The 21832-nt window shown below is 44.3% G+C and overlaps 1 protein-coding gene across 1 annotated transcript in view; it reads right to left on the reverse strand.

Annotated features, from left to right (window-relative positions):
* LOC143767213 (uncharacterized) overlaps positions 1–21832 on the reverse strand; it is a 31039-nt gene that overhangs the window by 3932 nt on the left and 5275 nt on the right. The window lies entirely within an intron of this gene.

Raw genomic sequence — 21832 nt, forward strand, 5'->3', positions numbered from 1 at the left:
GACCTCTGAGGGAGACCCAGCTTTCTCACACTGGGCCCTACATTAAGCTGCAAAATTTGTTGGTAGTCTTCAGACTTCATAATGCCATGAACACGGTCAAGCAGTCCAGTGCCAGAAGCAGCAAAGCAACCCCAAAACATCAGGAAACCTCCGCCATGTTTGACTGTAGGGACCGTGTTTTTTTCTTTGAATGCCTCTTTTTTTTCTCCTGTAAACTCTATGTTGATGCCTTTGCCCAAAAAGCTCTACTTTTGTCTCATCTGACCAGAGAACATTCTTCCAAAACGTTTTAGGCTTTTTCAGGTAAGTTTTGGCAAACTCCAGCCTGGCTTTTTTATGTCTCGGGGTAAGAAGTGGGGTCTTCCTGGGTCTCCTACCATACAGTCCTTTTCATTCAGACGCCGACGGATAGTACGGTTTGACACTGTTGTACCCTCGGACTGCAGGGCAGCTTGAACTTGTTTGGATGTTAGTCGAGGTTCTTTATCCAACATCTGCACAATCTTGCATTGAAATCTCTTGTCAATTTTTCTTTTCCGTCCACATCTAGGGAGGTTAGCCACAGTGCCATGGGCTTTAAACTTCTTGATGACACTGCGCACGGTAGACACAGGAACATTCAGGTCTTTGGAGAAGGACTTGTAGCCTTGAGATTGCTCATGCTTCCTCACAATTTGGTTTATCAAGTCCTCAGACAGTTCTTTGGTCTTCTTTCTTTTTTGCATGCACAATGTGGTACACACAAGGACACAGGACAGAGGTTGAGTCAACTTTAATTCATGTCAACTGGCTGCAAGTGTGATTTAGTTATTGCCAACACCTGTTAGGTGCCACAGGTAAGTTACAGGTGCTGTTAATTACACAAATTAGAGAAGCATCACAATTTTTCAAACAGTGCCAATAATTTTGTCCACCCCCTTATTTATGTTTGGTGTGGAATTATATCCAATTTGGCTTTAGGACAATTCTTTTTGTGTTTTTTCATTTAAGACAAATTAAATGAAGATAATACCAAAGAATTTGTGTTTGCAATCATTTTCAGGAAGAAACTGAGTATTACCTGACAGAATTGCAGGGGTGTCTGTAATGGTTCTCAATGGCAAGAGAACGTAGTAAAGAATACAAAAAGGACTAGCTCTTGGAAGATGGGAACTCGAGCTGACTGTGAGCTAAACCTACCACACAAATAACAATGGCCGGGTAGCGTGCCTACGTTTTATCCCTAGACACCCAGCGCCAGCCGGAGAACTGACTGACCCTAGCAGAGGAAAATACAGACCTGGCTTACCTCTAGAGAAATTTTCCCCAAAAGGCAGACAGTAGCCCCCACATATATTGTCGGTGATTTCAGAGGAAATTGACATACGAAGTATGAAGATAGGTTTAGCAAAATGAGGTCCGCTTACTAGATAGTAGGAAGACAGAAAAGGGAACTTCACAGTCAGCTGAAAACCCTTTCAAAACACCATCCTGAAATTACTTTAAGACTCTAATATCAACTCATGACACCAGAGTGGCAATTTCAGTTCACAAGAGCTTCCAGCCTCAGAAATAAACAATCACAGAGAACTGGAACAAAAATGCAAAACAAACTTAGGACTACAAGTCCAACTTAGCTGATAGTAGTCTAGGAGCAGGAACATGCAACAGAAAGGCTTCTGGTAACATTGTTGGCCGGCATAGAAATGACTGAGGAGCAAGGCTAAATAGACAACTCCCACATCCTGATGGAAACAGGTGAACAGAGGCGATGAAGCACACAAGTTCAGTACCACCAGTGACCACCGGGGGAGCCCAGAAACCAAATTCACAACAGTACCCCCCCCTCAAGGAGGGGGCACCGAACCCTCACCAGAACCACCAGGGCGATCAGGATGAGCCCTATGAAAGGCACGGACCAAATCGGAGGCATGAACATCAGAGGCTGTCACCCAAGAATTATCCTCCTGACCGTAGCCCTTCCACTTGACCAGATACTGAAGTCTCCGTCTGGAAACACGGGAGTCCAAGATCTTCTCGACAACGTACTCCAACTCACCCTCAACCAACACCGGAGCAGGAGGCTCAACGGAAGGCACAACCGGTACCTCATACCTGCGCAACAATGACCGATGGAAGACATTATGAATAGAAAAAGATGCAGGGAGGTCCAAACGAAAGGACACAGGGTTAAGAATCTCCAATATCTTGTACGGGCCGATGAACCGAGGCTTAAACTTAGGAGAAGAAACCTTCATAGGGACAAAACGAGAAGACAACCACACCAAGTCCCCAACACAAAGACGAGGACCAACACGACGACGGCGGTTGGCAAAATGCTGAGTCTTCTCCTGGGACAACTTCAAATTGTCCACCACATGCCCCCAAATCTGATGCAACCTCTCCACCACAGCATCCACTCCAGGACAATCCGAAGACTCCACCTGACTGGAAGAGAAACGAGGATGAAACCCCGAATTACAGAAGAAAGGAGAAACCAAGGTGGCAGAACTAGCCCGATTATTGAGGGCAAACTCCGCCAAGGGCAAAAAGGCAACCCAATCATCCTGATCCGCAGACACAAAACACCTCAAATAAGTCTCCAAGGTCTGATTAGTTCGCTCGGTCTGGCCATTAGTCTGAGGATGGAAAGCAGACGAAAAAGACAAATCAATGCCCATCCTAGCACAGAACGCTCGCCAAAATCTAGACACGAATTGGGTTCCCCTGTCAGACACGATATTCTCCGGAATACCATGCAAGCGAACCACATTCTGAAAAAACAGAGGAACCAGCTCGCATGAGGAAGGCAATTTAGGCAAGGGGACCAAATGGACCATCTTAGAGAAACGGTCACACACCACCCAGATGACAGACATCTTCTGAGAAACAGGGAGATCAGAAATAAAATCCATGGAGATGTGAGTCCAAGGCCTCTTCGGAATAGGCAAAGACAACAACAATCCACTAGCCCGAGAACAACAAGGCTTGGCCCGAGCACAAACATCACAAGACTGCACAAAACCTCGCACATCTCGCGACAGGGAAGGCCACCAGAAGGACCTAGCCACCAAATCCCTGGTACCAAAGATTCCAGGATGACCAGCTAATGCAGAAGAATGGACCTCCGAGATGACTCTACTGGTCCAATCATCAGGAACAAACATTCTACCAGGCGGGCAACGATCAGGTCTATCCGCCTGAAACTCCTGCAAGACCCGTCGCAAGTCTGGGGAAACAGCAGATAATATCACTCCATCCTTAAGGATACCTGTAGGTTCAGAATTACCAGGGGAATCAGGCTCAAAACTCCTAGAAAGGGCATCCGCCTTCACATTTTTAGAACCCGGTAGGTAAGAAACCACAAAATTAAACCGAGAGAAAAATAACGACCAGCGCGCCTGTCTAGGATTCAGGCGCCTGGCAGACTCAAGATAAATCAAATTCTTGTGGTCAGTCAATACCACCACCTGATGTCTAGCCCCCTCAAGCCAATGACGCCACTCCTCAAAAGCCCACTTCATAGCCAAGAGCTCCCGATTACCAATATCATAATTTCGCTCAGCGGGCGAAAATTTACGAGAAAAGAACGCGCAAGGTCTCATCACGGAGCAGTCGGAACTTTTCTGCGACAAAACCGCCCCAGCTCCGATTTCTGAAGCGTCGACCTCAACCTGAAAAGGAAGAGTAACATCAGGCTGACGCAATACAGGGGTGGAAGAAAAGCGGCGCTTAAGCTCCCGAAAGGCCTCCACAGCAGCAGGGGACCAATCAGCAACATCAGCACCCTTCTTAGTCAAATCAGTCAACGGTTTAGCAACATCAGAAAAACCAGTTATAAATCGACGATAAAAATTAGCAAAGCCCAAAAACTTCTGAAGGCTCTTAAGAGAAGAGGGTTGCGTCCAATCACAAATAGCCTGAACCTTGACAGGGTCCATCTCAATAGAAGAGGGGGAAAAAATGTACCCCAAAAACGAAATCTTTTGAACCCCAAAAACGCACTTAGAACCCTTTACACACAAGGAATTAGAGCGCAAAACCTGAAAAACCCTCCTGACCTGTTGGACATGAGAGTCCCAGTCGTCCGAAAAAATCAAAATATCATCCAGATACACAATCATAAATTTATCCAAATATTCACGGAAAATGTCATGCATAAAAGACTGAAAGACTGAAGGGGCATTTGAAAGACCAAAAGGCATTACCAAATACTCGAAATGGCCCTCAGGCGTATTAAATGCGGTTTTCCACTCATCCCCCTGCTTAATTCGCACTAAATTATACGCCCCACGAAGATCAATCTTAGAGAACCACTTGGCCCCCTTAATTCGAGCAAACAAATCAGTAAGCAGTGGCAAAGGATACTGATATTTAACCGTGATTTTATTCAAAAGCCGATAATCAATACACGGCCTCAAAGAGCCATCTTTTTTAGATACAAAGAAAAAACCGGCTCCTAAGGGAGATGACAAAGGACGAATATGTCCCTTTTCCAAGGACTCCTTAATATATTCCCGCATAGCAGCGTGTTCAGGCACAGATAGATTAAATAAACGACCCTTTGGAAACTTACTGCCCGGAATCAGATCTATTGTACAATCGCAATCTCTGTGCAGAGTAGTGAACCAAGTTTAGGCTCCTCAAAAAACGTCACGATAATCAGATAAAAATTCCGGAATCTCAGAGGGAATAGATGACAAAATGGAAACCAAAGGTACGTCCCCATGAGTCCCCTGACATCCCCAGCTTAACACAGACATTGCTTTCCAGTCGAGGACTGGGTTATGAGATTGCAGCCATGGCAATCCAAGCACCAACACATCATGTAGATTATACAACACAAGGAAGCGAATAATCTCCTGGTGATCCGGATTAATACGCATAGTTACTTGTGTCCAGTATTGTGGTTTATTACTAGCCAATGGCGTGGAGTCAATACCCTTCAGAGGTATAGGAACTTCCAGAGGCTCTAAATTAAACCCACAGCGTTTGGCAAAGGACCAATCCATAAGACTCAAAGCGGCGCCAGAGTCGACATAGGCGTCCGCGGTAATAGACGATAAAGAGCAAATCAGGGTCACAGATAGAATAAACTTGGACTGTAAAGTACCAATTGAAACAGACTTATCAACCTTCTTAGTACATTTAGAGCATGCTGATATAACATGAGTTGAATCGCCACAATAGAAGCATAACCCATTTTTTCGCCTAAAATTCTGTCGTTCGCTTCTGGACAGAATTCTATCACATTGCATAATCTCTGGCGCCTTCTCAGTAGACACCGCCAAATGGTGCACAGGTTTGCGCTCCCGCAAACGCCGATCAATCTGAATAGCCATTGTCATGGACTCATTCAGACCTGCAGGCACAGGGAACCCCACCATAACATCTTTAATGGCATCAGAGAGACCCTCTCTGAAATTCGCCACCAGGGCGCACTCATTCCACTGAGTAAGCACAGACCACTTACGAAATTTTTGGCAGTATATTTCAGCCTCATCTTGCCCTTGAGACAGGGCCATCAAGGCTTTTTCAGCCTGAATCTCTAAATGAGGTTCCTCATAAAGCAACCCCAAAGCCAGGAAAAACGCATCCACATTGAGCAACGCAGGATCCCCTGGTGCCAAAGCAAATGCCCAATCCTGAGGGTCGCCCCGGAGCAAGGATATTACAATCCTGACCTGCTGTGCAGGATCTCCAGCGGAGCGAGATCTCAGAGACAAAAATAATTTACAATTATGTTTGAAATTCTGGAAGCGAGATCTATCCCCGGAGAAAAATTCAGGCAAAGGTACTCTAGGTTCAGATATAGGAGCATGAATTACTAAATCCTGTAAACTTTGAACCTTCATAGCGAGATTGTTCAGACCTGTAGCTAACCTCTGAGGATCCATTTTCATCAGGTGAAATCAGAACCATTCAAGGATTAGAAGGAGAGAGAGACGAAGGCAGCAGTAAGCAGAGATGCTAGTGAATCAACTAATGAGCAAACTCAGGGGAAAAAAAAAAAAAATTATCTGCAGACTTCTTTTCTCTCCTTTCTTCTGCCAATAATTTTAACCCTTTGCCGGCCAAACTGTAATGGTTCTCAATGGCAAGAGAACGTAGTAAAGAATACAAAAAGGACTAGCTCTTGGAAGATGGGAACTCGAGCTGACTGTGAGCTAAACCTACCACACAAATAACAATGGCCGGGTAGCGTGCCTACGTTTTATCCCTAGACGCCCAGCGCCAGCCGGAGAACTGACTGACCCTAGCAGAGGAAAATACAGACCTGGCTTACCTCTAGAGAAATTTTCCCCAAAAGGCAGACAGTAGCCCCCACATATATTGTCGGTGATTTCAGAGGAAATTGACATACGAAGTATGAAGATAGGTTTAGCAAAATGAGGTCCGCTTACTAGATAGTAGGAAGACAGAAAAGGGAACTTCACAGTCAGCTGAAAACCCTTTCAAAACACCATCCTGAAATTACTTTAAGACTCTAATATCAACTCATGACACCAGAGTGGCAATTTCAGTTCACAAGAGCTTCCAGCCTCAGAAATAAACAATCACAGAGAACTGGAACAAAAATGCAAAACAAACTTAGGACTACAAGTCCAACTTAGCTGATAGTAGTCTAGGAGCAGGAACATGCAACAGAAAGGCTTCTGGTAACATTGTTGGCCGGCATAGAAATGACTGAGGAGCAAGGCTAAATAGACAACTCCCACATCCTGATGGAAACAGGTGAACAGAGGCGATGAAGCACACAAGTTCAGTACCACCAGTGACCACCGGGGGAGCCCAGAAACCAAATTCACAACAGGTGTCAATACTTTTGGCCATGACTGTATATGGGGCAAGTATCTGTATAGAGCATCTTATGGGGCCATAATGTTTGTGCAGCACTATATGGGGCAAGTGTCTGTATAGAGCATCTTATGGGGCCATAACGTTTGTGCAGCACTATAACGGGGCAAGTGTCTGTATGGAGCATCTATGGGGCCATAACGTTTGTGCAGCACTATATGGGGCAAGTGTCTGTATAGAGCATCTTATGGGGCCATAACGTTTGTGCAGCACTATAACGGGACAAGTGTCTATATGGGGTAATAACGTTTGTGCAGCACTATATGGGGTAAATGTCTCTATGGAGCATCTTATGGGGCCATAATCAACGTTTCTGCAGCACTATATGGCGCAAATATCTTTATGGAGCATCTTATGGGGCCATAATCAACATTTCTGCAGCACTATATTGGGCAAATGTGTCTATGGAGCATCTTATGGGGCCATTATTAACCTTTATGTAGGATTATATGGGGCTCCTGATTCAATATGGATATTCAAAAACACTTAACCTACTGATGTCTCAATTAATTTTACTTTTATTGGTATCTATTTTAACATTATGGGGATTCAGGAATGTACCTTGGCTTGGTCATACAGTTTCAATAGAGTTAAGGTTCAAATTGGGGAGGTTTGGGGGGGAAGGGGGCGCCAAACTGATCCTTTGCCCCGGGTGCAGGAAAGGCTAGATACACCTCTGATGACGACTTCTGATCAAAAGGGCAACAAATCGGGCCTCCACAATGTCGTGGGGGCACTGAACAGAGGGAGCTACCTGCCTTCTAAATGCTGCAATCGATATCGATCGGAGCATTTAGGGGACTAAATTGCAAGAAGCAGTGCAGGCACCTCTTCTGGAATCGAGAGCAGGGTGTCAGCTATGATGTTAGCTGAACATCCGAAGGCCATCTGTGCGCACAAAATCGCCATGACGTATCCAGTAACTCCAAGGTCAAGAAGTCATTACCTTTCAGGAAATACTGGGTACATCCACGGTCAAGAAAGGGTTAATAATCCAATATCATCATCACCCACAGATTTAACTTTGATCGGGGAACAAAATCACTTCTGTGGGTTCAAGCGCAAGGAATTTTGGCCTTGGAACAACACAGAAATTTAATATCAACCTAGGATTATGGCTATATGATATTCGTGTTTCGTGTGTCTAGGACGGTGAAAAAATGCTCAGAAATCTAGCAGTGATATTCCACTTGGAGGTTCCTGTGGGAAAATATGACAGTTCTAACTTATGTCTTTTCATCCATTTTGCATAAAATTAGTCATCCTCCATTTACCTGACCAGGTGGAGGGTTGAAGAGGAGTTCCTTTAATATCTGATCCAGAAAACTCATTGTCAGGTCCAGGAAAGACTAAATGAATTATATAGGTCTATCCTAATTTCTGCAGCAATCTCTTCACTCATGGATCTAATTTGTAAGTGCTTTATTTATTCCTATTATTGTTCTGTCACCGTAACCCCTTTCAAGGAGAGCAAATTTGGGTTGAGATAAAAACAATCTCCAAATTTGTCAATGTTGGCCCAATTAAAAACAATGCAATAGAGGCAAGAACACATACAGGCAGTGTCTGTCAGTGTATGATTCTTGTCTGATCTCTCAGAAGCCCAGTCACAAGTATATTACCACCACAAAAGAAAGGGGAGTGGCCAACTACGTTACAAAAAAAAAAAAAAAAAAAAGATGTGTAAGTTGGGAAAAACAAAGAAATACATTATGGATTCTATTGAATTCCTTTAAACTGGTTCTATCCAGCTTTCTATGCTTTCAGTGACAAAGAAAACGTAAAACAAAGATAGCTCTATATCAGACACAAGGCCTTATCTTATTGCTTTTATGAATAACACTTATAGAAGTGCAAAATGTCCAAACGATAATAAAAGCAAAGTATAAAATATTTACCATAAAAGTTGTATACTGTTTTTGCCTTGTGCTTAAGTTCAGTTTCGCATTTGTGTGCGCAGCGTACGATCCGCATCGATGCGCGTATATATCTTTAACATTGTGTACGCACTGACATGTTTTTGTATGCGTTCGCTTGCGGATGCATTTTTGAGGCGGCAAATATTGCTCAATCGTCCGCATGTGTACGATTGCGGATGATTGCGTCAAAAAAATGCATTACTGTCTATGGGAACGCATTGTTACGCAAGGACATGCGTACGCTTGCATTTGATACGCATGCATACTTCTGACTAATTTTGCCTTGGAAATGATGTAACCACCTGAAAATTGCCAGCTGTATTAAAGGGGGCCTGGAGACAGGAAGTCCACTACTCTCAAGACTCTTGATGCGGCCACAGGGCTTTGGAAGAAGGCAGAAGACTCTGGATGTAAGTATAGAAGCTTTGAAAAGGTCTGTCTGTCTCTCACTGCCTTCTGTTTTTTTTTCTGTTGCTTTTAGGCTGGTTTCACATTTGCGGTTGTGTCCGCAGCGTTTCTACCGCATATATCCGCATGCGTTGTGTATTCCTTTAATTAACATTTGGGACGCATGCGTTTTTGAGTTCACGTTTTGCCGCGTTTGACGACGCATGCGTCGTTTGCGGCTTGCCGCGGAAATGCAACATATAGTAATTTTTAGAAGCCTGGAAACGCATGTGGTCGATTGCGGCAAAAAAACGCATTGCTGTCTATATGAACGCATGCGTCCACAAGCACATGCGTTTGCTTCCGTTCGTGAACACATGCGTTTCAAAAGATAAAAACATGTCTAGACACTGATAAGCCACGCCCCACATACAAGGTGATAAAGGGAGGTAGTGGACATTTGCAGGTCACTACTCAGCAGACACTGAAGCAGACGAGACACAGGCTACATCTTGGAGGAAAACAAGACACTGAACAATGTGAGTATATCCTAGCCAATGCCTTTATTTTCTATTTTCTGTCTCTATATGTCCTAATTTCTTGCATTTCTTTCTTTCTACATGCGTCAGTATGTCGTCGTCTTCTTCTTCTGATGAGGAGTTTCGTCCTGGGCCGTCGGAAGTCGAGCATGTCAGTGAGGTGAGTACTTGCCTTGTCAGATTGGTAAGTATTCACTGTCACATCTACACGTGACAATTTGAATTTTTCTTTTTTTTTTTTTTAGAGCTCTTCAACTGCGGCAGACTGGGCAGGAGCAGCGGACTCAAGGTCGGGTGGAAAGACGGCAGCGGGTACGTATACAAGGCTGACTGTTTACTGTATCCTCAGTGTAATATTCTTGAATCTACATTTCTTTCCATTCCTATTTCTTAACTTTTTTCTTCTGGAATCCTTTTGTATGTTGACTTTCCTATTCATGTCATTTCTCAGCATCTTTTTTCTTTTTTTCCTTATGTTAATTCACTAAACTTTAATGACTTTATTTAATTTTTAGGTTCCACGACAGGAGGATGACCTAATTGAAAATGACCTCCTCATCTCCCTGGTCCAGGAGTGAGTCCCGTTGTGGGACACCCGGGATCCACTGCACTCAAACATCACGATCCGGAGCCTATGGAATGAGGTGGCCAAAGAGATGTGGAATGGCTGGGACAACGCCCCGACTTGGGTCCGAAATGCATTTGATAAGTATTGCACTGCATTGTGAAGCAGCAGAGACCTTGGCCGTGCTCACTCGACTGTGTGTGATGAAAGAAACTCTCAGGAGTTTGTTGTTTTTTTTTGTTTTTTTTTTAACAGTGGCCAAAGTCAAAACACGTTGGCGTTCGATGAAGGACCGCTTCAACAAGGACCTGCGTCAAGAGAGTCGTGTTCACAGTGGTTAAGGAGCAAGAATCAGAAGATACTAATACTATCAAGTTCTGGCATTTTAAAGACCGGTTCTTGCCCAGAGAACGTAAGTATTTATCACGTGCATTAGGTTGTATTGTATTACCATAATCTGTATTTTTCTATTCCACAGGATTTTGCGTCTGGTCAATTTTTGGTATTAATTTTCTTTTTCCTTTTTTCACAGCACATGGAGCACAACTGTTGGCCCAGGTTCTGGAGCGGTCCTTCATCCGACAGCCACGGACCCATCCCAGCCATCCAGCAGCGCTGCAGCAAATGGGCCCTCCACACTAACTGGAGACCAGGGAGCTGGTCCATCAGGTCTTCCCCTTTCGCAGTCCTCTTCCACCACCCCTTTTTTTTGGGGCTCCTCCCGGCAGCGGCAGAGGGCATCGGACAGGTCACTCATGCCCGAGATTTTGCACTTGAGCTCGGTTTTACACGAAGCAATCAAGGCTTTGGGTGACCGAATGGATATTTCACATAACCTCTTGAATGCACGTATCCAGGAGGTCACCAAAAGCCTTGACCAAGTGAAAGCCGATCTCCAGAGGCCAGCACATCATTTTTTTAACCAAATTGAGCAGGGAATGTCGGAACACCTTACTCCTGATCTCCAGCTGAGTGTCATGCAGGCCTGCAATGCTGCTTACGTGCAGGCTATGCTGCAGAGTCGGTATTTCCAGCAGACAGTGTCGGCATATCCACCTGTGCCTTCACTGTCACGATTAACCTCAATGCCGACCTCTGCTGCATACCACTGCACGGCCACCTCAATTCCTAGCACTGCCAGACACCACTACAGCACCACCACCATGCCAAGTGCAGTGGGACATCCCACCGCCACCACCATGACAACCGCTGCTCCTGCTTGGACCTCCTCCACTGACACCACGATGCAGCAGGACCCTGGCATGGCCTTCCGTACCGCCACCACGATGCAGCAGGACTCTGGCATGGCCTTCCGTACTGCCACCACCACGATGCAGCAGGACCCTGGCATGGCCTTGGGTACCGCCACCACCACGATGCAGCAGGACCCTGGCATGGCCTTACACTCCACAAGCGCTATGGATTCTGGCATGGCTGCACGCTCTACGAGCACTATGGACTCTGGCATGGTGCAGCCGGACCCTGACAGGTCACCCACCACTACACCACACCATATTAGCCCACCAAGGCTTCCCAGAACCCGGCAACCCCCCCCCCCCAAAAAAAAAAAAACAGAGGACTCTCAGTATTCCCCCCTCTTCACCTCCCAATGTGTCTGTAATGTCAGGTTTGTCTCATTCTTCCAGTGCGTCTCAAGCTTCTCATGTGTCAAGCCCCATCTCCGAACTTCCAGACCCTACTAGTTTCATTGCCCCTTCTCCTGCCACCTCTGCGTCGTCCATGGTTAGCCAGGTCTCAGTGCTTCACACCCCCTGTTTACATCACTCTACCCCAAGCCGGCGCAGTTAAATAAATTTTTTTGTTAAAAAAAATTTAAAAATATTGATTTTCCCCAATTATGTTTGGTTTATTGTGTCTTCCGCCGCCGGCAACACACACCGTGCGCCAAATAAGAAACTTCGCCACACACTTCGACCAAATACTGCTAGTTTTAGGACAGCCTAATTTTGTAGAGGAAAAACATAGGAGACACGGTCAACACAACCAAAACTAAAGTTTATTAATGAGAAATATTATTATCATTGCAGAAAATTACTGGTACAGATTGAATTACAACAGGACATTTACACAACATTGTCCTGCCATGACACACGTCCAATATCTAAATCAAAAAAGGCAGCAAATTGGTCCCGCATGTGACCAACTGCTGCAGTTGACCGCAGCGGGTGATGCTGGAAATCGGGCAGTGGGTGTGCAACTGGTTCATCCAGTTCAATGTTGGGTTGCTCCTTAGCCATTATATAATTGTGCAGAACCACACAGGCTTTGACCACCTCGTCGACTGTTTCCACTTTTAGATTTATGGCTGATGGAAGAATGCGCCATTTAGCGACCAGAATGCCAAAGGTACACTCTACTGTTCTTCGGGCCCTGGTCAGTCTGTAGTTAAAGATCCTTCTAGTGTGGTTCAAGTCCCGAATGGAATAGGGCTTCAGTAGGTTTTCACACATCTGAAAGGCCTCATCCCCAACCATAACAAATGGCATCGGTGGACCTTGAAGGTTGGGGAGAGGTTGTGGCGGGTGAAAATTGAAATTTTTGCCATACACATGGCGGCCCATATCCGAGTTCTTGAAAGTCTGGGAATCGTTGCCACGGCCTAAAGCTCCAATGTCCATGGCGATGAAGCGACAGTTCGCATCGGCTATTGCCATTAGCACAACAGAAAAATATTTTTTATAGTTGAAATACTCCGATCCTGTTCTGGCAGGTTTGATAATGCGGATGTGCTTTCCATCCACCGCTCCTAAACAGTTGGGGAAATCACACACACTCCAGAATTTTTCCACAATTTCAAGCCACATGTCGACGGTGGGTAGGGGTATAAACTCATCCCGCAGTACATTCCACAAAGCTCGACAGGTGTCCGCTACTATTCCGGACAGGGTGGATATTCCAAGCCGGTATTGGAAGTGGAGGGATGATAAACTCTCTCCGGTTGCCAGAAATCTGTAAGAAAAAGAAACCCCCAAAAAATTACAAACTATTCTATTTGTGGTGTGGTTATGCTAAAGAAAGAAAGGAAAATACCCAAAACATACATGTCAGAAAACACAAAATTTGGACTCATTGGTTTAGATTTGGAACGTAACTTAATGTAACCAGCAGACGTTCCTCTGGTGGAATCGCTCTACGGAGCTGGGTGTCCTGTCTCTGTATGGCTCCTTGGACACGAGCAAGCAAATCCCGGAACGAGTCTTGCGACATCCTTGTATATTCATGGAATTTCTCCGGGTTGGCATTAAGCTCGCCATACAGCGTGTGATAAGCTCCACGGCTCTCACGTAGTTCGATAATGGGGTGTCTCCAAAAACGCCTACGTTGTCTCCTTCTCCATCTTTCACGATTTCTGTCTTGCTCCCAAGCAAAAGCACAGGCAAGAAACAGCTTGATGCTTAAATCCAGGTTGAAATAAAAGCTCTCCATGCGAAGATCCATCATGACACAGGAGCAAAATCTGAAGATTACAGCTGTTCAGGGGTCTATATAAAGAAATCCCATAATACACGCCCTCTGTAGTCCCATTGGCAGTGTCTGGTTATCTTGATTTTTCTCTTGTGAAATTTCTCATCATGCGCACCAAAAACGCAAAAACGCCAGAAAAAACGCATATAAACGCGTACAAACGCGGCGCTTTTTTTTAACCGAATGCGTTACCGCATGCGTCTAAAAAACGCTGCGTTTGTACGCGTTTATATGCGTTTTTTCCCACCACTTGCGGATGAGGATTAAACGCTGCGGATTTAAACACAAATGTGAAACTAGCCTTAGACTGTGTGTTGCTGCCAGCCTTGGTCCCAGTGCTGCAGTCTTGGTCCCAGTGCTGCCATTGTGGTCCCAGTACCGCCGTCTATATGCAAGTATAGAAGATGTGAAAATGCTTTCTGACTTTGTACTCTGTACAGATTTGTTTCCATTCCTTGTAGATTAGGTGCGGCTGTCTTGGTCCCAGTGCTGCCGTCTTGGTCCCAGTATCGCCGTCTTGGTCCCACTACCGCCGTCTTGGTCCCAGTACCGCCGTCTATATGTAAGTATAGAAGATGTGAAAATGTCTGTCTGTCTTTGCACTCCGTATAGATTTTTTTTTCCCATTCCTTGCAGATTAGTTGCTGCCCTCTTGGTCCCAGTGCTGCCATCTTGGTCCCAGTATCACCGTCTTAGTCCCAGTGCCTCCGTCTTGGTCCCAGTGCTGCCATCTATATGTAAGTATAGAAGATGTGAAAATGTCTCTTTATTTGCACTCTGTACAGAATTTTTTTTCCATTCCTTGTAGATTAGGTGCTGCTGTCTTGGTGCTGCTGCTGCTCTCTTGGGTCCCAGTGCTGCTGTCCTGGTGCTGTTCTTCATTCCATCCTGGTGCTGTGCTGCGTTTCCTGTTGTCTCGTGCCTGCCTGCTGTGTGCTTGGACTACAGACTGTAATGTTAGTATTGTTGTCCAAATTTTAGTTTTTTTTCTACATTGTGTTTTGCTTTTACCAAGTTATATTTTTTTTCTTCTCACTACTGTATCACTTGACTGCTGCCTGCTCTTACAACATGTCCTCCACTGAAGGTTCCGAAAGTGACCATGACACAGATTACGTAATCACATTTGATTTACTGATTGGTATGTATTTACTGTCAATACTAGACGTGCTAAATCATGTATTTTCTCTACAGGTACCTGACACTGCAGAAGAGCAGGAGCAGTCAAGTGGAAATGATTCTTCCTAGGGTCGTCGGCCTCAAGTTGCTGACAAGGAAAGACGGGGTTGTAAGTATCCTTTATCAGAGTTTTTATTGAATTTGTTTTCATTTTACTAACAAATTCTTTTTTTGTATTTCATCTATAGGTTCCAAAACATGACATACATAATCATAATGACCTATTGATTCAAGCTGTGCAAGAGCGAACAGCGTTGTGGGACCCCAGTGTTCGGAATCATTCTGACTCAGTCTTGATCCAACGACTCTGGGAGGAAGTGGCCAGATGGCTGATGAATGATTGGGACCATGCAACGCCAAAAGTCAGAAAGGATTTTGGTAAGTATTGCTATTTTGGCCGCCTCTGTTTTTCTGTAAATTTTGCTGTCTTTTAACAATTTTATTTTTCTTCCCCCTTCACAGAGAAGAGTAAAAAGTTCATTGGCATTCGATGAAGGATCGCTTCAATAAGAACATGAGAGAAGAGATTCGGGTTCGAATCGGTGCAGCTCGAAAAATCAGAAAATACAAGTATCATAACCAGCTTTCTTTTCTGAAGCCAGCAGTTGCTTAGCGAACGTGAGCATCTTTTGTCTTTCACTATTATTTATTTCTTTTTTGTAATAATTTTTTTTAATTTCATTTCCACACAGAACCTGGAGCAGCACTGTAGAACCTGGATCTTCCTCTGTTGGAGCAGCCCCTCATTGACCAGCCAATGAATCGGCACCATCCCAATCATCCACCAGTGATGCAGCAGTCAGGTAGGCTTCACAGGCTGGGGAACAGGAAGCCGGTCCTTCTGGTTTTCCCCTCTCCCAGCCCTCTGCCACTACTTTACTTGGGTCTGCTCGGCAGCGGCAGAGGGCTTGGGAGAGGTCAGTCATGCCCGAGTTTATTCACTTAAGCTCGGTCTTCCAGGCTGGGATGATGGCGGTTGTGGATAGGATGGAGAGTGGGTTCACACATGTGAATACAAAGTTCCAGGAAGTCAACAAACGCCTTGACCGCCTGGAAGGCGACCTTAATAGACCGGCGTGACATTATTTTTCCACTATAGAAAGGGGCGTGACAGAAAACCTTAGTCCTGATCTCCAGCTGGTTATGATGAAGGCCTGTCAGGATGCTTATACCGAGGCCATGCAGCGGTCCCGACATCAGCAGCAGGCACAAAGTTCTTTCCCTACAGTGCAACAAGCTCCAGGTCAGCAGCTGTGGCAGAATCTGCCTGCACCGACTCACCAAGGGACTTATCTACCACGACCACCACCGCTGGACATTACACTTCCAAGAATCCCAAGCTTCACCATGCAGCCAAGTCCAGAAGACCAGACATCCACATCCACCACCACGCAGCCTAGTGCAGCAGCGCAGGCATCCTGTTCCACCATCAAGCCAAGTGCAGCAGCCCACACTTCTACACCAACGCAGCACCAGGGGGAAAAAAAGCAGCAAAAAAGTCCCGAAGGAGAAAAACCAGGAAAAAATATTACATGCACGCCCTCAACCCTCACCTCCTAATGTGTGTGTTTTCTAGCCTGTCCACACCTTTGTTCTTTCCCTACCAATGTGTCAATCCCTTCCAACTTGTTTTCCACTCCTAATATGTCCTCTTCCCCCAATGTGTCTGACCCAATCCTCCAATTGTCTTACACTTCCTCTCTAACAACTTCCCCAACCACTGCTAACCTACCATCACAGCCCAACACCCCCCTGGTCCACCATGTTACTCCCTCCCAGACCCCAAAAGTAATTAATCATTTTAACTTAATTAAAAAAAAAATTGTACGTTTTTTCTGTTAATAAAAATTGTTTTGATTCACAATATTTAATCATGTGTGTATTGTTGAGTGAAGTATGAACCGGTGTAACAGTTAAGGTGTTTATTATACAAGTTAGATTCAAGGTGTTTAATATTAGAGTCAGAAAACATTCCTGGCGCCATGGGAGTGATTCAGAAACACTTCAGATACAGTTTGCATTTAATGTGGTCTTTCTTTTAATACATTCAGATGGCCGTAATGGCACAGCGAATATAAAAAACGTAGAGTAGGACTGCCCCATTATGAGAATACCTTGGCGTGGCGGGGTAGCTCAAAGAATTGATTCATTGTTTGCTAAATGTCTCATTTTGAAATACAATTAGAAATCAATATGTGAATGTGCATTTTATGTATTGCGTTCTGACCATAAGTAGCGCTGGCTTCTCCCACTTTTCTCTAATTTGACATTGGTTTGTGGCTGACCACTACTGTCGCCGTGCGCACTGGGTTATGTATGCCATTCTTTCTGTGCTCACTGTGATTGATAGGCTGCTGTACACACATACAGTAGCCCTGCGCTCTGATTATACACCTGTGTCCGAGCCTGTCTCACCCTTCATCTGTGGTGCTGGTTTGGCAGTGTGGAGGTCAGATCTGAAATGTCCGGAGATCTTACCCGGACCTGGTCGGCCTTTATCTGCGCTCGTCCTTCCTGGCGCCATGGGAGTGATTCAGAAACACTTCAGGTACAGTTTGCATTTAATGTGTTCTTTCTTTTAATACATTCAGGAGGCCGTAATGGAACAGCGAATAAAAAAAACGTAGAGTAGGACTGCCCCATTATGAGAATGCCTTGGAGTGGCCGGGTAGCTCAAAGAATTGATCAATTGTTTGCTAAAACGTCTCATTTTGAACTACAGCTAGAAATCAATATGTGAATGTGCATTTTATGTATTGCGTTCTAACCATAAGTAGCGCTGGCTTCTCCCCCTTTTCTTTAAGAAAACATTACAGGTACAGAACATTACAAGTACATTTTATTTACAGGTTAAACCATTTCATCTTGCCATGACACACGTCCCCTATCAGAAACAAAAATAGGGTGCAAATCAGGGCTGTGGAGTCAGAGTTAGTTTTGGTTGGAGTCGGAGTCAGTAGAAATGTACCGACTCCAGCTTTAAAAAAAATGTATTAATATCTCATAATTGAACTTTCATATGAATTTTCTAAATGTTACTCAAATATATATGTTCTATTAAACTATGAACAACAGTGATAAGCAGTTCTGCTGGAGATAGAGACATTTCTTAGGGTACCATCACACAGTACCATTTACATCGCTACGACGGCACGATTCGTGACGTCGCAGCGATCATATAATTATCGCTCCAGCGTCGTAGACTGCGGTCACACGTTGCAATCACGGCGCTGGAGCGATGCCGAAGTCCCCGGGTAACCAGGGTAAACATCGGGTAACTAAGCGCAGGGCCGCGCTTAGTAACCCGATGTTTACCGTGGTTACCAGCGTAAAAGTAAAAAAAAACAAACCGTACATGCTCACCATCTGATGCCCGTCAGGTCCCTTGCCGTCTGCTTTCTGCTCTGACTGACTGCCGGCCGGAAAGTGAGAGCAGATTCACAGCGGTGACGTCGCCGCTGCACTCTGCTCTCACTGTACGGCCGGATTCAGTCAGAGCGGGAAGCAGACGCCAAGGCACCTGACGGACATCAGATGGTGAGTATGTACGGTTTGTTTTTTTTTACTTTTACGCTGGTAACCACGGTAAACATCGGGTTACTAAGCGCGGCCCTGCGCTTAGTTACCCGATGTTTACCCTGGTTACCAGCGAACGCATCGCTGGATCGCTGTCACACACAACGATCCAGCGATGTCAGCGGGTGATCAAGCGACGAAAGAAAGTTTGAAACGATGTGCTACGACGTACGATTCTCAGCAGGGTGCCTGATCGCAGTAGCGTGTCAGACACTGCGAGATCGTAACGATATCGCTACAACGTCACGAATCGTGCCGTCGTAGCGATAAAAATGCCACTGTGTGACGGTACCCTTACTTCTTGTGTGTCACTGTTCTCCATTGCCCTTATCTAATCTTATACTTGGTTAACCTCATGCTGCCCCAACCCCCCTACTTACAATGTATGAAACTGAAAGTGAAAATGTGTTGCAAATTCTTAGTAGTAAACTAGATGTTTACTAGGTGTGCATCTTCCAAGCATCTCACAGCTGCTACTCAGAAGAGGAAGACTGTAAGAAGTATTATCCTTTCAACAAACTTTGCATCAGTTAACTGTGAGTACATGAGGAATAACAGTATTACTGACCACTATATCAGTTGTACGACCTGGCAATAATTTTGTACAATTGTTTTTAGGAAAAACAATTGTCATTTGGATTGTGAATGCAGAATTAAAAACCTGAGAATGTCAAAGAAGCGTCACATTGAATCAGCTGTATTTGAACATTTCACCATCACTCAAGATAGAAAACATTATGTCTGTAGGTGTATGACAAATGATCCAGACGAAAACAAATGCTGTGAAGCCAAGATCAGTGCATATTCATCCAGAAGTACTGAAAGCAGTGGATGAGAAAGACTGCATCCAAACCAATAAACCAGTGCCCAGCTCTTCCAGCCAAACAAAGGAGCAGAGAACTTTGCAGCCATCAGTTGCAAGATATTTTGTCAGTGACAAAGTTACTGTGACAATGACAGTAGATACATTTAAAAAACAGATCATAGAGCTTGTTGTAAAGGATAGTGTGCCTATTTCATTATTTTCACGACCAGCTTTTATGTGTCTGAATGGGGAAATGGCCCGCAAGCTTGTTGTTTCTCTGGAGAGAGAATTAGAAAATTAGTAATCGAAGCTTTTAAACAAAAGGAAGAACTTAAAAAAACTCTCAAGGGACGCTTTCTGTTTCTTAAAATGGATGCCTGCACACGTCACAGAGTGAACTATTTTGCCATCAATGTCCGATTTGTTTGTGACAAAAATGAAATAGTTACCAAGACATTGGCAGTAAAAGACACCAAAGCTCATCACACCAGCGAGTTTCTCCAGGTCTTGGTGGAAAAGGTTCTGCAAGACTACGAACTTAAAAAAGAGCAAGTTCTTTCTGTCATAACTGACAATGCTTCAAATATGATAAGTACTATTAAGCTAATTAATGAGAGTAATGATGGTGACCAGCAGCTAGAAGAACATTCTGGGTCCACAGACACAGAAATGTTTGAAATAGAGGAACACAGTATTGTAACTGAGGAGCAAACTGAAGTTGCTTCAGATGAACAGCAACATGATAGTTTAGATGATCTTGTTAAACTGTGTCAATACGTTCTTTCATTCATCACATGCGCTGTGTTGTGCATACGCTACAGCTGGCTAGAAGAGACAGTCTGCAAGAAGGACATGCTGCTGCACTGATTGGCAAGGTGAGAAAATTGGCTACTGTTGCCAGAACCCCTAAAGTTGACTCAATTTTGAAGAGACGTGCTGGAAAAGGGGCAATTATTGATCAAGCCACACGATGGGGCAGTACTTACTTAATGATTCAGCCCTTGGTTGAACTGAAAACCTTTCTTGTAGACATGGCTAACCCTCAACTGACGCTAAATGAAAGTCAGTGGAATCAGGTGACTGAGCTGGAAAAATTGCTAGAGCACCCATTTACAGTGACTAAAAAATTACAAGCAGAGGACTTAACTCCAGGTATTTTCTTAAAGGAGTGGAAGAACATGATGTTTTGCCTGTCCCAAAGAGGAGGGTTAATTGCAAATGGCATTGCTACATCAATGAAACGGAGAGAGGAGCTACTATTACAAAATAACATTCTTTTGGCAGCTGTTTACGTAGACCCAATGCATCGGATTCGTCTAGATGATCAACAGCTAACTAAAGGAAAAGAATCTCTGTTTGAAATAGCAGTAAGGATGAAAGGGTTGCAGAACAGTCAGGAGGAACAAGAAGAATTTGGTCATCCTGCCACATCTTTACCCTCATCAACTGATGAATTTAATTTCGAAAAATATTTGGATCACAATGACCGTGCAAAGCGTTCCCGCATAGAAGAAGAGTCATCCCCATCAAAGAACACAGCCAGTACATTTCAGAAAAATTTTTCATGTGCACTAAAAGAAATTGAGAAATTTGACCGTTCATCAAAAATAACAGTGCAACAAGCGATTCCTCTGTATCCTGACATTGTCAGAGATGTTGCCCGAGTGGTTACTGCTTTGCCACCAACCCAAGTTAGTGTAGAGGTTGTTCTCTGCTCTCAAAATAATTAGATCAGATTTGAGGGTATCCATGAAGGAGGATCTGACAGAGGTAATACTTTTTCTGAGGACAAATTTATAGATTTCTTCTTATTAACTGCATAACAGTGTTTATTGCATGTTTACTTACAAGAGTTTCTAAAAGTTATTTGCTATATTCTAATTGTATTCTAATAAATATAGTTTTTGCTCTAAGTGGTCTGATTACTTATATGATGGTGAGAAACTGAATAAGCACGATGTTAATATTTTACAACAGTAAATTTATTGTTACAAATTGGCCATTTATGAAGGACTCAGAGCCGGAGTTGGAGTCTGAGCCGGAGCCGGAACCTGATAAAATCCAGGAGTCGGAGTCTCAACTGTGGCTTACCGACTCCAAAGCCCTGCTGCAAATGTATCCCTTATTTGGGCAACTTCGACTGTAGTCCTCAGAGGGTGATGTTGGTAATCCTGCAATGTGGTATTAACAGTTTCCTCAAGTTCAAAGTTGGGTTGCTCTTTTGACAGGATGTAGTTATGGAGAACAACACATGCTTTCACAACCTCACCAATTGTCTCTATTTTTAGATTTATGGCTGTGCCCAAAATGCACCATTTAGATGCCAGCAAAAGGTACACTCCAAAGTTCTTCGTGCCCTTGTCAGTCGGTAGTTGAAAATCATTTTTTTGTGACTCAAGTCCCGACTTGAGTACGGTTTTAGGAGGTTGCAAGACATTTGAAAGGCCTCATCACCAACAATAACAAACGGCATTGGCGGTCCTTCAGTGTTAGGAAGAGGTTGTGGCGGGGGAAAATTAAAATCATTCCCATACAATTG

This window comes from Ranitomeya variabilis, chromosome 4, assembly GCF_051348905.1.
Source record: "Ranitomeya variabilis isolate aRanVar5 chromosome 4, aRanVar5.hap1, whole genome shotgun sequence".
In the NCBI taxonomy this organism is placed as follows: Eukaryota; Metazoa; Chordata; class Amphibia; order Anura; family Dendrobatidae; genus Ranitomeya; species Ranitomeya variabilis.